The sequence below is a fragment of the Cebus imitator genome, unplaced genomic scaffold (genome assembly GCF_001604975.1).
Source record: "Cebus imitator isolate Cc_AM_T3 unplaced genomic scaffold, Cebus_imitator-1.0 Scaffold498, whole genome shotgun sequence".
NCBI classification, from domain to species: domain Eukaryota; kingdom Metazoa; phylum Chordata; class Mammalia; order Primates; family Cebidae; genus Cebus; species Cebus imitator.
In genome coordinates, this window is record NW_016107813.1 from 517,618 (window position 1) to 533,841 (window position 16,224).

General features: G+C 34.6%; 1 pseudogene; it reads right to left on the reverse strand.

Moving 5' to 3' along the window:
- Positions 1-14,576: 14,576 nt before the first annotated feature.
- Positions 14,577-16,224, reverse strand: part of LOC108292665 — a 12,915-nt pseudogene continuing 11,267 nt past the window's right edge.

Here is a 16,224-nt window from a genome sequence, read left to right on the forward strand (position 1 = left end):
ATGTAGCAACTGATCAGATATGGTTAGAGAGAAAAAGAACCAAGTGAAGGGAGGTAGGAAAGGGGAGAGAGACCAAGGGAAGGGGAGAGAGAGATTAAGAGAGAGAGAGAGAGATTTTAAAAGCCAAGACTCTAGGAATGATAATGACTGACGTAGGTAAGATAGGTAGACTGACATAGGTAAATAGATGAGACAGGAAAAAAAAAAAACATTTACTTAGGCCTTAACTGGAGATTTGCTTGAATCCTTTGTCACAGTGCTGTTTGAATTTAAGATTATGAACCATACTCTTGGGTATGATGTAAATAAAGGGTAATAGAATTCTTGAGTTCAGGTAACATTTTAGATATATGAAATTTAGAAAAAGAAAAAGAGAAGGCTGCAGAGGGGATAGCTTCAGAGAGTGGAAGACAGGTTGGAATAACAGGAAGAGGGCCACAAAGAAAGTCTTCGGGGGAATAAGGAGTAGTGGGAATGACAAAAGGAAGGAGGGAGACAAAATGTCACCGGGAGGCAGTGCTAGAAGTGGGCACAAGGAGGGAACACAATGGGTAAGATTTGGTGACAAACCAGCAAGCCCTATTGGAAGAGCTGTGGCCGTGAAAAATACCTTGTAAGAACATGAGAGGTTGAAAGAGAAAAAAAGTGGAAACAATTTGTGGCTACAACTCTTCCCTAAATTAAAATTTTTAAGCTTGATGGGAATATACTTTTTCTTTAGACAGGACTTATTTGAACTGGGATTGAGAAGACAGGGATATTAAAATTAAAATTAAAATGTTTGAATTAAAAATTCAAAAATGAAAGATGATCTATGAGTGCAGATCCTAGAATTCGAATAGAGGCTAGTCAGATTAAAGAAGCAATGTGGTATCTTAAAAAGGTCACTGAAGTAGGATCCAGAAACTAGATTCCCCCCTCAGCTCTGGTGCTGATCAGCAGTGTGGACTTACTTCACTTTATCCCCCAAAGCCTCAGTTTCCTTCTTCTAAAATAAAGGTCTTGAACTAAATAATGGCTAATTAAGGTTTATTTCAGCAATAGACATGAGACACTGGTTGCATGTTTAAGACAGTAGTTATAGAAGAAAGGAGGTGATTATAAACAGAAGTTGAAGAGAAGACAAAGTGAGGGTTTAAAAATGCTTGGCTTCATCAATTTACTGACCTTTTATATTTTGTAAGAGTATAGTTATTATTGTATTTTGGAGTTCAGCAAAGCAAACCAAAACACATATATTCTATTTTCACCTAAATTACTGAGTGGAAAAAAATCTTTGAAGATGGGTATTTAAGTTAATTATTGGTGCTAGGCATATATCCATTTCTGAATTTTTAAACAACTTTGGAAATTCTCAAGAATTATGCTAACCTCCCTCTTTTTCAAATAAGGTTTCCAAACATTATATATATATATGTATGTGTCTGTGTGTGTATATATATATATATATATACACGTATGTGTGTGTATATATATATATATATATACACGTCTGTGTGTGTGTGTGTGTGTGTGTGTATATGTATATATATATATATATATATATATTTTTTTTTTTCCTAAAACGCTAAAGATTCTAGGCTTGGGGCCTTCACGGTCTCTGTTGCAACTGCACAACTCTGCCATGGAAGCAGCAACAAAGCAGTAGAAAATATGTAAATAAGAAAGCATGGATTCCAATTAAATTTTACTTATAAAAACAGGCATAGGCTGGATATGGCAAACTCCAAACTGGAGTTTTCCAGTATCTCATCTATACTGCTGGAATATGTTAATTAAGAATGAAGTGTGCCATTTTCTTCTGGTTTATTTCATATCTCTCTAGATGTCACATATATTTGATATGATAACATACAGTAAAGAAAACAGGTAAAATAGATCAAGCATTTTATATTTACAATCATATTTAAACATCACAGCACCCTTCTGAAATACAGACTATTTTTATTTACATCTGAAGAAATTACAGTGCAGGGAGATTAAATAAGGAACAAGTTCACATAGTCACGTGTCAGAGTCAGGATTTGAAAATGAAACCATTTTTTCCATATATCATACTTCTTGCGTGAACAAAACCCTCTGGTGCTCTTTTTATTTATTTATTTTTTTGGTATATTCTGAAGAATGAGTCAGGCATTGAATGTATGCTTCTCTGGAATTAAGTTTTCTAACCAAGATTTTCCCTAATTATACTACTAGGATGTTAGTGTTGAGTCTTTGAAAGAGAAAACTGTTTCATCTTTCAATCAGGAATGGTTGAAGTGATTAATGCCGATTAGTCTAGGATCTCACACAATAGGTATTTTTGTATGGATAATATAGAAACTGAGAGTCTGGAAGAAGACTGGCATCCAAATCACTCTCTAGCTGTTATTGACGGATTAAATTGGAGCTCCGTAGTTCTGTGTGAGATAATAATTTAGATTCTTGGATTTATTTTAACATTCTGTTGGTTTGGGCTGTTTCTGCTTTCTTTCTTTGTTTTTGCCACTGTTCAATTCTAAGAGACAGAGTAAAGCAAGTTTCTTTGTTCTTTCCTCATTATATAACAGAATGAAAAATAAATAAACCATAGAAATCATACTATTTTAGATTTTTGTCTTCTGGTTTTATATCCAAGTATGGATAGTGCAAGGTACAAAAGAAAAGGTTCTTATTATTCTTTTATTACTTAACAAAATGAAACATTATAACCCATGTTGTCAAAGATGTGACCATTTTTAGGCATCTTTCTCTTCTCACTGTTGTGCCTTCTCCTGGGAGAACAAAGTCGTTACATAGTTCACTGCATAGTTTTTTTTGTCAAACAAAGGAAGATTATTAAGTACTTATCTGACCAGGGACTCTCTCATTTGGGCCATCTGTCTTTTTGTGCTTTCTTGAGGTAATACAAACAGAGAACTTTTTTCCCTTTTTTTCTCTCATTTAGTGTTTTATGAGATTGTATGTTAAGCCATATTTCAGGAATTTGAACAAGTAGAGAACTTGCCACTTTGAACATTTTTTATTTTCCTTTGTGCTTGCCATTTCAACTGGAGATATCACACACATTTTTTCTCTAATGATATTAAGAGAAAGGCTATTTTAAGATTGCTGCTCTCAAGGCCAATTTTGCTCTCCCATTTTCGTTCTTACTTCGAGGATATGATATCAGGGTTGATTTATACAGAAGCCTAACCTGCCAGGTGGATACTCAGAGAAAATTAAATGGAATTCACTAACTCCCAACAGGCAGTTGAAACTATGCAGAGGTAAAATACTTTGCCTCCTTGATAATCAACAGAAAGAAAAGAGGGAGTAGGGCTGGGAAGTGAGATACCAACCAACTAAAAAAAGAAAATCATAGCTTGTCCATACTATATCTAAGATTGTTTAAAGTTTCCTCCACTGATTATAACTTACAGAGGTAAAATGACAAGCATTTGTGAAGTATTATTTACATAAAAATAAAAATAGATTTACTAAATATTTTTGTAGATTATCAATGTGTATTATACGTAATAAAACAGTACTTACTAATTTATTTACATATGGAAATTATCTCTGATATAAGAAAAACAAATGTCAGGCTATAAAACTAATTTCATGCTATTTTCTCAATGTAAAATCTCTATACACCATTGCACCATTGAACCTCAGCACAATGACAATGAATGCTCATTATGATGATATGGAGCCTTAATTATTTTTAAAATTGCTTGCAACAGGAATAGTTTAATGGTTATTAATCTCATGTTGGCATTAATGATAATTCATGGTCTCACCTATTCATTCAGTAAAAACTGTTAGCCATCTCCTAGGAGCCAAGTCTCATTCTAGTCCCTGTGGAAGTAGAAGAGCAAATACAGATTCCTGCAATCATGGAGTTTTTACTTTTCACAAGAACATACCATTTTGTGATATCACAAGATTACTCTCATTGGTGTATTCAACAGTTATTTATTGAGCTACACATGAAACACTAAACAAGTTAGATGCAATGGGATGGTAAAAAAAATAGGTAGTTTCTTAAAAATATTGAAAATACAAATAAATGGACATTTGGAACACAGAGCTGCTGTAACCACAATGTGCTTGTCCTGTGGTTGGTTTTTGGAATATTGCATAAACAAGACAGATATGATTTCTGTCTCTGGGAGGCTGATTATAGGCCCATAGCATGACAGAAGTAAATTCAGGGTTCTCTGGGAGCTCATTGGAAACTTCTTTGGGAGTAAACAAAGTCTCCTTAGTAAAAATGACATCTTAGTTATGAATTAAAAATGAGAGACACCAGTCAGGCTTAAGGAGAAATTGAGACTATTGAGCACATTTCAAGGTGATGCCTCAGCACAGCAAAGTCTTGTAGGGAAGAAAGAGCATGAGCACATTTCTCAGCCTACAGAGAAATGTTTGGCACAGTTGGTCCTTAGATTTTAAGATGTGGTCTAATAAGACTAGAAATATAAGTAGAAGTCTTGAAGATTTGTAAAAGTTCTTATAAGCCATATTAGGCTGCTGGAACTTTTTATTGAGAGCATGAGAAAAACACTGAGGTATACTAATCAGATCATGAAATGGGATAGTGGCATGTCATTGGGTGACAACAAATTCACACCAGGTTTTTCCTTTAATAACTACCAGATACATTGAGTTGGGTCATCAGTGGCTACTTCTAAGCTCCATTAATCCTGCTCATTTGACCATAGCTCATGTATCCACCTGACCCTGGCTGGGTCTCTTGAATCTAGCAATGGAGTGGAATATGAACTGGTGTATCATTGGAATTTAGTCATGTTATTGGCATCAAAATAGGGACAAGGTCTATAAATTTCTGCTTTACAGAGTGCTAGAATGATCCTGAAAATCTCTACCTCTCTAATTTGCACTGTTTATCCCTTTATTTAAGTGATATGAATACCTTAGTATTTGTGCATTCATTTCTCTTTTGAATAAGGTAGTTATCATCTGTTTCAATGCTGAACTATTGCCTCTTCCAACAAGTCTTCTCTGATTTTCTTTTGGCTCATCTTACTCCTTCTTTGTGGTTACATTAAATCCTATTCTTATCACTACTATAACGCTCATCAAGTAGTTTTGTAAATAATTTTAATTCAACTTTTTTATCACTAACCTACTCTGTTCAAGCTATAATCTTAACTTCCTTGTTGCCAGGTATTTTTTCTTATTTACCTGTATATTCTTAGTCCCTAGGAAAGAATCTGTCATGTAGGAGGAGCTCATAAAATGTTTGGCAAAATATTGGATGAATAAAAATCAATATGCAAAAGAGAAAAAATCAGTGAAAACATTTTAGGTTGAATCAGTAAGAACTTATAAGTCCCTTTTCTAATGGACTATACTATGGAGACAGAAAAGAAACTGAAGCTCAGTTATAATCTTGGACACCTTTACTCCTGTGATAAGACATAAGCAAATGGAAAAATTAAAATTTACCTAATGCAGGTGACATCAGCGAGATGATACAATAGAAGTTAATATGCTTATATTCCTCCACAACAACAAGAATTCTGCAACTCATCACAGACAAAAGTTTCTGTGAGTGCTTCAGGGTTCAGGTAGGAAGCTGTAAAATCCCAGAGGAGTCCAAGACTTAGGAGAGCTGTTTTGAGAAGGCAAACCTGCATCTAAGTTGCTAATGTACTGAGCGTGCTTTTGGGTTTGAGCCCACAAGTGATCCCATTTCCCATGGGGAATGCATAAGCCCCATTTGATATTGTGTCTGCAACCAAAACCGTTTGCCAGAGAATCTTAAGAGAAAGAGCACACACAAATGCCTCAGTGGAGAGGCTTATCTGCCTGCCAGCATTGATCTTGGCAGTGAACCTAAAATTTCCCTGTGGCTCAGCCCCAGCCCTTTGCAACTCAGGTTCCAGCTTAAAATTACTTGCACAAGGACTTAAAGGAAGAACCACCCATATCTCAGAATTCAGGAGTCTCAGCTGATATAATAGGTTCAACAACCTCTGTCCCACCGTAGATCTTAAGAGGACCTAGTCTCAGCCCCAGCCCCTCTCTTGGTATTCAAAGAAATATCCTGTCTATGCAGGGACCTGCTGGGAAATGCAAGTCCATCTAAGCTAATGAGATGGGCTCTCCAGCAACAGATCTCAAAGGTGCCCAGTCTTAGTTCTGGCTCCTCTCACTGCAGCTGGGGAAGTAGCCCTCTGTGTAGGAACTTGCTAAGAGATGCATACGTATTTGAGTCAAGAAGACAGGCTTACAACAAAACTGTCTTACAACAGATTTTGAAAGGGCTCTGTCTCAGTTCCAGCTCTTTCTATTGCAGCTGGTGGGGCCTAACCTGTCTCTGCAAGAACCATTTGGGCTACGGGACAGTCCTCTGGGTTTGGATCCTTGGCCAGCTTTATATCACAATACCCTCCTAAGTCTTCATCAGATACATTAGGGTTGGAAAGCTGGATAAACATTGGAGCCCTCATGAGACTCACACTAAGTCTGAGTTTAGGATGTCCTCTAGTGCTGAGGGGACTGTAGTGGTCCTAGGCTCAGGGAACACAGTAGTCATTCTGCTTAGAGAATTTGGAAAGTCCTCTGAAGGAGAATAGTCAGAAACAAAACCAGACTGTAAAGAACAAAATAAATCCATAATCCTTCAATATTCAGACATTGTTGCACACCCAAAAGCATCAGGGACATTCAAGGAGCTAATATTTCACCAAATAGGAAAAGTACCAGAGACCTTAAAGTAATGGAGGTGTGTAACCTCTCAGACACAGAATTCCAAAAATCTGTATTAAGGAGGCTCAATGGACTTCAAGAAAACACAGATAATCAATTCAGATATTTAACAGATAATTTTTAAAAAATTGATTAAAATAAAACAGAAATTCTAGATCTGAAAAGTACAATGAGCTAAATGTAATAGTCTCAACTGCAGAATTATTAAACAGTAAATAAAATTAGAAAACTCAAAGGCAAGCTATTTGTAAATATATAGTCAGAGGAGAACAAAGAAAAAAGAATAAAAAGGAACACTGAAAGCTTATGTGGTACATGAGACAACTTTATAAAGAAAATATTTGAGTTGTTGGAGTTCAGGAGGAAGTTCTAAAAGGCAAAGGAGTAGAAATCTTATTCAAAAAAATAGTAACAGAAAAGTTTTCAAACTTTAAGAAAGATATGAACATCTAGAAACAGGCTGGATAAAAGTCATCAATAAAATTCAACCTAAATTAGAATAACCTGAGATATATTATAATTATACTCTCAAAAGTCAAAGAAATAGAAAGGATCTTAGTAATAGCAAGAGAAAATAACCAAATAACATATATGGTAGTTTCAATATACCTAGAAACAGACATCTCTGGAGCAACCTTACAAGGCAAAAGGAGTGTGATAATATATCAATAGTGTTAAAGGGAAAACAAATCCTGCCAACCAATAATACTGTAACTAAAAAAAAACTCTTTCAGAAATAAGGAAGAAATATGACTTTCCCAAACAAAACAAGCTGAGGGAGTGCATCACTATCAGACCTGTAACTCAAGAAAGTCTAAAGGGATTTCTTCAAACTGAAAGAAAGGATGCTAACATGTAATAAGCATATGTCTGAATGTATAAAACTCACTGGTAAAACTAAACATACAGGCAAAGTATAGTTACTTTAATACTTACTCTAATACTAATCAGAATGCTTATACTGCTTATATCTTTAGTATGAAGACTAAAAGAAAAACTCTATTAAAATAAGTATAACTACATTAACTTGTTAATAGGCAGTATAAAAAGATGTAAAATGTGATATCAAAGGTTCAAAATTTTGGAGAGAATGAAGTTAAAGGGCAGTGTTTGTTTTCTTTTATTTGCAATCACAGTTGTCAGTTTAAAATGGCCTGTTATAGCTATAAGATGTTTTTATGTAAGCCTCATGGTAACCACAAAGAAAAAACCTATAACACGTACACTAAAGTAAAAATCAATGAATCAAAACATACTACCAAAGAGAACCACTTAACTACAAAGAAAGACAATGAGAGAAGAAAAAAGAAAGAAAAGACCTACAAATCAATTAGAAAGCAGGTGTAAAAATGCAGAAGTAAGTCCTTACATATTAATAATTACTTTCACTGAATAGATTGAATTATCCCTTAAAAGATGTAGAGTGGCTGAAAAGAACATTAGGAATTATGCAAATACATAAAATTTAAACAACATGCTGCTGAACAGCCAATGAATCAATGAAACAATTAAAATGTAAATTCAAAATATTTCTGGAGACAAATTAGAATTAAAACACAACATACCAAAACCTATGGGATATAGAAAAAGAAATTGTAAGAGGAAAGTTTATAGCAAAAAACACCTTCATCAAAAAGTAGAAAGATCTCAATTAAGCAGTCGATTGTTGCACCTCAGAGAATGAGAAAAACAACAACAAACAACTCAAAATTTGTGGAAGAAAAAGTGATAATAAATACTAAATCAGAAATAAACAAAAGAGTGACTAAAATCAGAACAAAAGATCTATGCAATGATGAGTCTGCTTTTTGAAAAGATAAATAAAATTAACAAACCTTTAACTGGAAAGACTAAGAATAAAGAGAGATGATTAAAATAAATAAAATCAGAGATTGGATAAAGGAGACATCACAACTAATACCACATAAATACAAAGTATCATTTTAAACTTTTTAGGAAAAACTTTATATCAACAAATTGAAAAACCTGAAAGAAATGAATACATACCTAGACATATACAAGAAACTAAGACTCAATCATCAGATAACCAAAAACATGAATAGAGCAATGACAAGTAATGAATTTGAATTACTAATAAAAAGCGTCCCAAAAAGAAAAGCCCAGGATCTGATGACTTCACTGCTGAATTCTACCAAACATTTGAAGAGGAACTAATACAAATTCTTCTCAAAGTGTTTGAAAAAACCGTTGTGGTGGGAATTATTCTACATTTACTTTAGGAGGCTAGAGCTACCCTGATATCAAAACCAGACAAGAAAATAAATATATTGAAAAAAAACACCTGTCAAGCCACTCTTCCAGAAGAACATAGATGCAAATATCTTGAGCCAAAATACTAGCAAATTGAATCCAAGAGAACTTCAAAAGGATCATTCATCATGATCAAGTACCATTTACCACAGGAATGCAAGGATGGTTTAACATACTCAAATCAATAAACATGATACATCACATTAACAGAAATAAAGACAAAATACATATAATCATCTAAATAGATGCATTAAAAGCATTTGATAACAATCCAACATTGCATTTGATAAAAATCCCCAAGAACACACATTAGAAAAAGGATAGTCTCTTCAATACACAGGGAAACTGGATTTCCACATGGAGAAGAATAGAAATAGATACTTGTCCTTCACTAATTATAAAAATCTATTCAAAATGGATGAAAGACAAATGTAAATCTTGAAACTTTGAACTTACTAAAAGAAAAAATAGGAGAAACTTTTCATGATATTTGACTGGGCAAAGTGATTGAATCAAACATCAAAAGTACAGTCAATGAAAGCAAAATAAGACACATAGAATTATATCAAATGAAAAAGCCTCTGAACAGCATAGGAAATCATCAAGACTGAAGAAACAACTTACAGAATGGGAGAAAATTTTCATAAACTCTGTACCTGACTAGTGGTTAATATTCAGAATATAAAGAAACTCAAATCAATAGCAAAATAACAATCCAGTTTAAAAATGAACAAAAGAAGGGAATAAATATTTTGCAGAAAAATGCATACAAATGGCCGAGTGTCTGAAAAAAAGTGCTCAGCATCATTAATCATCAGGGAAATACAAATCAAAACCACCTCACCCCAGTTTGAAATATTACCTCACTCCAGTCAGAATGGTTATTATATAAAAGAAAACAATAACAAATCTTCCTGGGGATGTGGAGAAAGAAGAACTTTTATACACTGTTGTAGAATGTGAACTAGTACACTCACTATAAAAATCAGCATGGAGGTTTCACAAAATTTAAAAATAGAAGTACTATATGACCCAACAATCCCACTTCTGGCTGTATATTCAAAAGTCATGAAGTCAGTATGTTGAAAAGAATCTGCACTTTCATATTTATTGCAGCATTATTCCTTATAGCTAAGATAACCATATGTGCCCATCAATGAATGAATGAATAAAATGAATGTGATATATAGACACAATGGAACTGTAGTTAGCCTTAATAACTGAAACCCTATCACCTGCAACAATATTGATGAACCTAGAAGACATGATATTAAGTTAAATAAGCCAGGCACAGAAGACAAATACCACATGATCACACTTATATGTGGAATCTAAAAGAGCTGATCTCATAGAAGTGAACAGTAAAAAAGTGGTTAGCCAAGGCTGAGTGGAGTAGTCAGGGAAGAATATAAGTAGAGGTTTGTCAAAGAGTAGAAAGTCACCATTAGATAGGAGGGATAAGTTCTGGTATTCTCTTGAAAAGTAGAGTGACTAGTCAACAATAATGTATTGTGTACTTCAAAATAGCTGGAAGAGAGAATTTTGAATGTTCTCATTGCAAACAAATGAGAAGTGCTTGAGGCAATAAATATGCTACTTATAATGATTTAATCATTATGCTGCATCCCATAAATATATATAATTATGATGTATAAGTTAAAAATAAAAAATTTTAATAATTCACTTAAGGTGTGCAATGACTGACAAGTAAAATACAATGTGCTTTCTGTCTACAGAAGTTCTGATTCTGTACTTATCAGTTTCCAAATTATAATCTGTCTTCCCATTTACTCCTGCTAACTGTAAGTTTAATTATTTAAGATATTTAACAGTTTATATATCTCATTCTCAATTGATACAATGGAAAAATAACTTTGATGACCTTTGTAAATATGAATCTGTTCTCAAAACGTGGTCTATTGTTAGTATGTTATTAACATGCAGAGAGAGGGAAAAACTGAGAGAGAAAAGCTGAGAACCATACATTGGGGGCATCTAGCTTACTAAGGTTTTTCTTCTGCCTAAGGTCCTAGAAGAAGTCTTGTCAAATTGTCTTTGATCATAAATTGTTCACGTAGTATTAGAAAGATAGTCCTTCAGAATGAAGCACACTTAAAATATTACAGGTACAAATGTGAAATCCAGGCTGGAAGTGCTACCGGAGGTCACAGCACGGGATTTTGCCTTTGGAGAGTAGACTGTGAATTAGTGTGGCTCATTCCAAGTCAGAAGACCAATGAGTGGGGGCTGAAGCACTGATCAATCAATTTGAAAGGTCCCGTTTTTGCTTTGTTGTTCCTGGTGACATCTTGCCTTAACTGCACAATAGAACCTTCAGTAGGAAGCTGCTTTCACTACTTTTTTTAAAAATTACCATGAGGGTTAGAATATTTTTGTCCATTTACCACTGCTTTTTGCCAGCTGAGCACAGTCAGCAGTCAGCATAGAAAAGTGATAATGGGAAGATAATGTCTAACCAGCCCACATTTTGCTTCAAAAGAAAAAACAAATACAAAATGCATGTTTTTTTCTGACCTTGGCTTTCATTTCCTTGTAACACTTGACATAGAATTTAGCAGACATTGATATCAGCCACAGAAGAAGAGAAAGCAGTGACAAATATAGGAATATTACTGGAAAAGGACATCTGCTGGACTAAGAGTTTTGGATTTTACTACTTCATTAGTCAATCTCTCTCTTCCTCTGAGTGATTATGAATGTCTCATTCTCCCAGTCAGGTGAAGTCTAGTGTATTTGATAAGTGAAATTATTTAAAGATAAAGGGGTGATTTGAAACGATCATGAACACAAAAATTAGGATGTTTTATGTTGCTGCTGTGATTCCAGGCAACAATGGGATCAACACAGAAGGAAATTAATGGGCCATTTTTATAAATCCTAGACTGGAGTAACTATGTATATCGTGGAATGGGATACTCACAAAAAATACTTCAAAGTGAGCATTAGCTCCATTTTGCACATTTGAAAAATGGAGGTCTAGAAATTTTGATTAACTTGCCTAAGATTACTTAGCTACCAAGTGAAGCATTAAGATTTGAAGATAGACATGCTTCTGCGCTAGATCACAACTTCATTGTCATCTTTTCCAAATACAAAAAAGACTGAGGAACAGAGAATAGCTTTTAAACATCATATGAACAAAACAGTGGCCAGAGATAATCACTTATGCTAAAATTTTTGTTAGGTATTATGCAGTAAAAATGTTTCCCTACCAAGAAATTTTCAGAAATACTGAGTTAAAGAAGCAAATGAAGTATTTTTTTTTCTATAGGATTGATTGTAGCTTTTAATATGAATGTTATATTTCTGAAACTGTATAGAGGATGTGACATTTTGAGTACTAAGCTTCTTATAAAATTTATTTTCTATTGACCATCCATTGGAAAATACATATACAGGAAGGAAAATTTACATCAAAAATTTTTTTGGTGCTTGTACTGAATGAGGGTAATCTGCATTAATTTCAGAAATCTAGAGAAATTATAGCCCTAGGGATTGTATCTGAGGATGAAAACAGAGGAGAATAAATATTGGAAAATCTATGTACTGTTATTAGACTTCTGAACTTCCTCTTTTTTTCTAGATTTTTGACATAGAAAGAAGCATGAATCTGATGCTGTCTTTAGAGACATCACAATCATTGTGATTTTCATCTAAGAAGGGTCAAAGTATGTCTAAATCACCTCCAGAGTCCCTTCCAAACTCTACATTCTATTATTTATGAAGCGCCAAACTCTTTCTACATATTAACTCATTTCATTCTGCAGTAACTCCATGAGTAAGACACTTATATTGTCTCTTTTTCACAAATGAGAAAAGGAGATAAATTTGACCAACATTCTATAATTCCCATGTGGTGGTACCAGAGTTTAAACTCAGGTGTATGACTTTGCATTTGAACATTAGAACAGGAAAAATCAAGCATTCATAGGAATCAGGATTTCTGATAGTAGGTAAATTATGGAAATAATTAGTTCCAGTTGAAACATTCTGTCTCAGAATGTATGTGAGAGCTATCTAAGAAGAGACATTTCTACAAAGCAACCAAGGAGACTCTGATACTGATGGCTCACAGGCTACATGTGATGTTCATTATTGTATTCCTTAAGCAAAAATCATAATTTGATTCTGTAACATAATTTAACTTTAATAACTTTTAAATAAACAGCTACTTAAACTTTAAAATCAGAAACATTTAAGCAGCCTTGCTGTTTTTAATACAATACTATAATGACAAAGATTTATCTGTTCAATGTCCTTTTATCGATTATCAGTAAAGAGCCCTGAATTGTGACTTACATATAATAATTAAAAGACAACTAAGCAGTTGTGTGACTTTCAGCAAATCACCTATCCTGTCTGGAATTTGATTTTTTTATTAAATAAAGAGCCAATAATTCATTTTTTAACAAAATTCATTTTTATTAATAGAAAATAAACACTTCAGGTTTCAAAGTTGCTATATCTAAAGTTGCTAATTAAAAAAACAAATTTTAAATAATCAATAATACTGCTTTGACTAACTTAATGAAATCTAGCTTCAAAAAATAGTAATAATAATCCAGAACCATTTGCTCATAGGTCTTTCAGAATTTGTTCTTAAAGTTTCTGGAACTTTCCTGTCTGCAAAGTACAGGAATTACTGAGCTACATTGGAAAGTCTCTCTGGGACAGGAAATGGGGAGCTAAGCAGTCATCATAAAGGAATCAACGTACATTCAGCATAGTGACTTGGCTACACAACAATCCCTTCCTCACTACAGTAGTTCAAGAGAGATGTAATTCTAAGACTTATTTGCTGTTAGAATTGGTCTTCCCAGCTAATAACAATGAATCTCTGGCACAGATGTGATTGGTCCTTAATGTCCTGTGATTTTAGAAAATTCTGTAAATAGTTTGGATTTAGTTCAATTTATTCAGAAATCAAACATGTTTAATTATGTTCACTACTCTGGCAGTATAAAGGTGTGCTGGTTTAGTATCATTATAAAATATATATAATGTGTACGTAAATCATAGTCTTAAATCATACTTAGCATACTGTATTATTTAAAGCAATATCTATTTTAACAAAATGTTTATAATTAAAAACAACTGATGAAACTAAATCCAAAGGTATGACAAAGAGGATTCAGCTCTATGGCTTAAAGAACTTTTAAAAAGCATGTCCCCATAAAGCCTCCGCATTCTTACTGAAGAATTCCTGCTGGGGTTGGGCCAGAAATTAGCACTTCTAAATACTTCAGAGAAGTCCAAAATGTTAAAAACTCGTTTATGAAAAAGAACATCTTTCTGCATTGGCAAATAGCAATGCTCGTCAGAATTTCCTAATAACACAAAAACAAAGCCCAGTCCATATATTTGATCAGATGTCAACGTAATGGCAAATTAACTATTATGTCAGCCTTAGTTAGAGTTCCTGCTGGCTTTTTCCTATATATTGTTCACAAATTTGAGTAAAGTGGAATTTGTTAGAGAATAGTGTTTGAACGCCAGGACCTCTTTTGGGCAGTTGCTCCTAAATGGAATGCACAGCAAATAAGGGAGTGGGGAGGTAATACAGAGAAGCTACTCTTTCCAACTCAGAAGGAGTTGATGAGGCCCATCTATGCATTCAAGAAGCCAATGGGATCCTCTAGCTGTGTATAGTGGCTAATGTGGTCATCTATAATTGACATTTTACACAACTCCAAAAACTCTGGGTAGGGATTTACAGGTTCCAATGGCCCATAGCTAAAATGAATGGGGACAGTTATAGAGGCAAGAGCTCCCACCCAGCGCCTTCTGAACTTCTTCTTCTGGTTGATGTACTGTAAGAGACTATCGATGACTAAGTTCCCGTCATTGTTGGGGATCCCTGTCCACGTGTCCCACAGCACACTCTCAGATAGCGAGTATACAGACCAAAGACTGGAGTGAGACCTGGGGAGAATACATTGAAGTTCATCAGCTGAATGATGATGGGTGACAGCACGCCTCCATCTTTGTGTAGCTTTTGGAGAAGGAGTGGACAGTGAGTCTCAGGAAAGACACCTCCATGTGACAGACAGAGACTCTTTATGGTAAACTGACCAGATAGATTCTGCTTCTATCTGTAGAGAAGCACCTGAGCAACAATATCTCTATAGTCATGTGACAAAAGGTTGATCCTGCCGTTCTGGAGCCCCAGAAGCCCCAAAGCGCTTCTGTGAGCTGGCCTGCTCAAATATGGAACAGTGATGTGGTCTCCATTTGTCACTGAAGCCAAAGCCTAAGTAATCAAAGGCAATCACTCCATGAAGCTTCAAGATCAGACCTTCCCAAATATTGTACCAATCATAGCTAAATGTTGGAAAGCCGTGTAAAAGCACAGCTGTCTCCGGACTTCAACCATACCCATAAAGGCTTGGTAGAAGATACACTGTCCCTTGCAAGTGAAAAACTTGCCTGAAGACTTCTATGAGTGAAAAGTAGGGGAAAGCTGAGGGGGTGGTATGTGCAGGTGCAAAGCAAGCAGGGGCCCAGCCAGCAGCCCCACCTGGACCCCACCGCTACCTCATCCTGATTGGGGTAAGACCTGGGCTACAGGACTCCGTGTATGCGGGAACCGGTTGCACAATAATTCAGTTTTAAAAATTATTTTATATTAAGTATTTTCTCAGTTTTGTCTTACATGCTTTATCTGTGTATGACCTAATTCAGACTTCTTGTGACAAAAGCAGGTGGTGTGATTATTTTCTTATTTTATAATGGATAGAACTGATGCATAGAAGCATAAATGGTTTGGCAAGATGACAGGCAGTAAGTAGCTGAGCTGCAATTCACAATCAGACATTTCAGCTATAACACCTATTTCCTGAAAATTACAATATAGATTTTACATATTCAAGAAACTAATGACCCCTTTAGTTGTAAAATTATTCTATATTCAAGGTGTTAAGAACACTATCTTAAAGCTATGAGAGTTCATCTAACTTCTGAAAACTGACTCATTTATTTGCAGGACGTTTTAGATGGAGAAAATCTGGCTCAGAGTTGCAAAGAAAATCAGGAAGAAATTTTGCTTTGCATTTCATATACTTTGATAATTTTAATTGGTGGAAATGATAATGAGGATAATGGTATTCTTCAGCTTGACTTGTTAACTACCTATTTCCTGCCTGTAACCTTAGCAAAAAGGAAGTCCTGCAGAAGGGCTTTGTTGTTATAATATTAGACTTCTTTAATTTCCCTTTGACCTTTTTTTTTTTT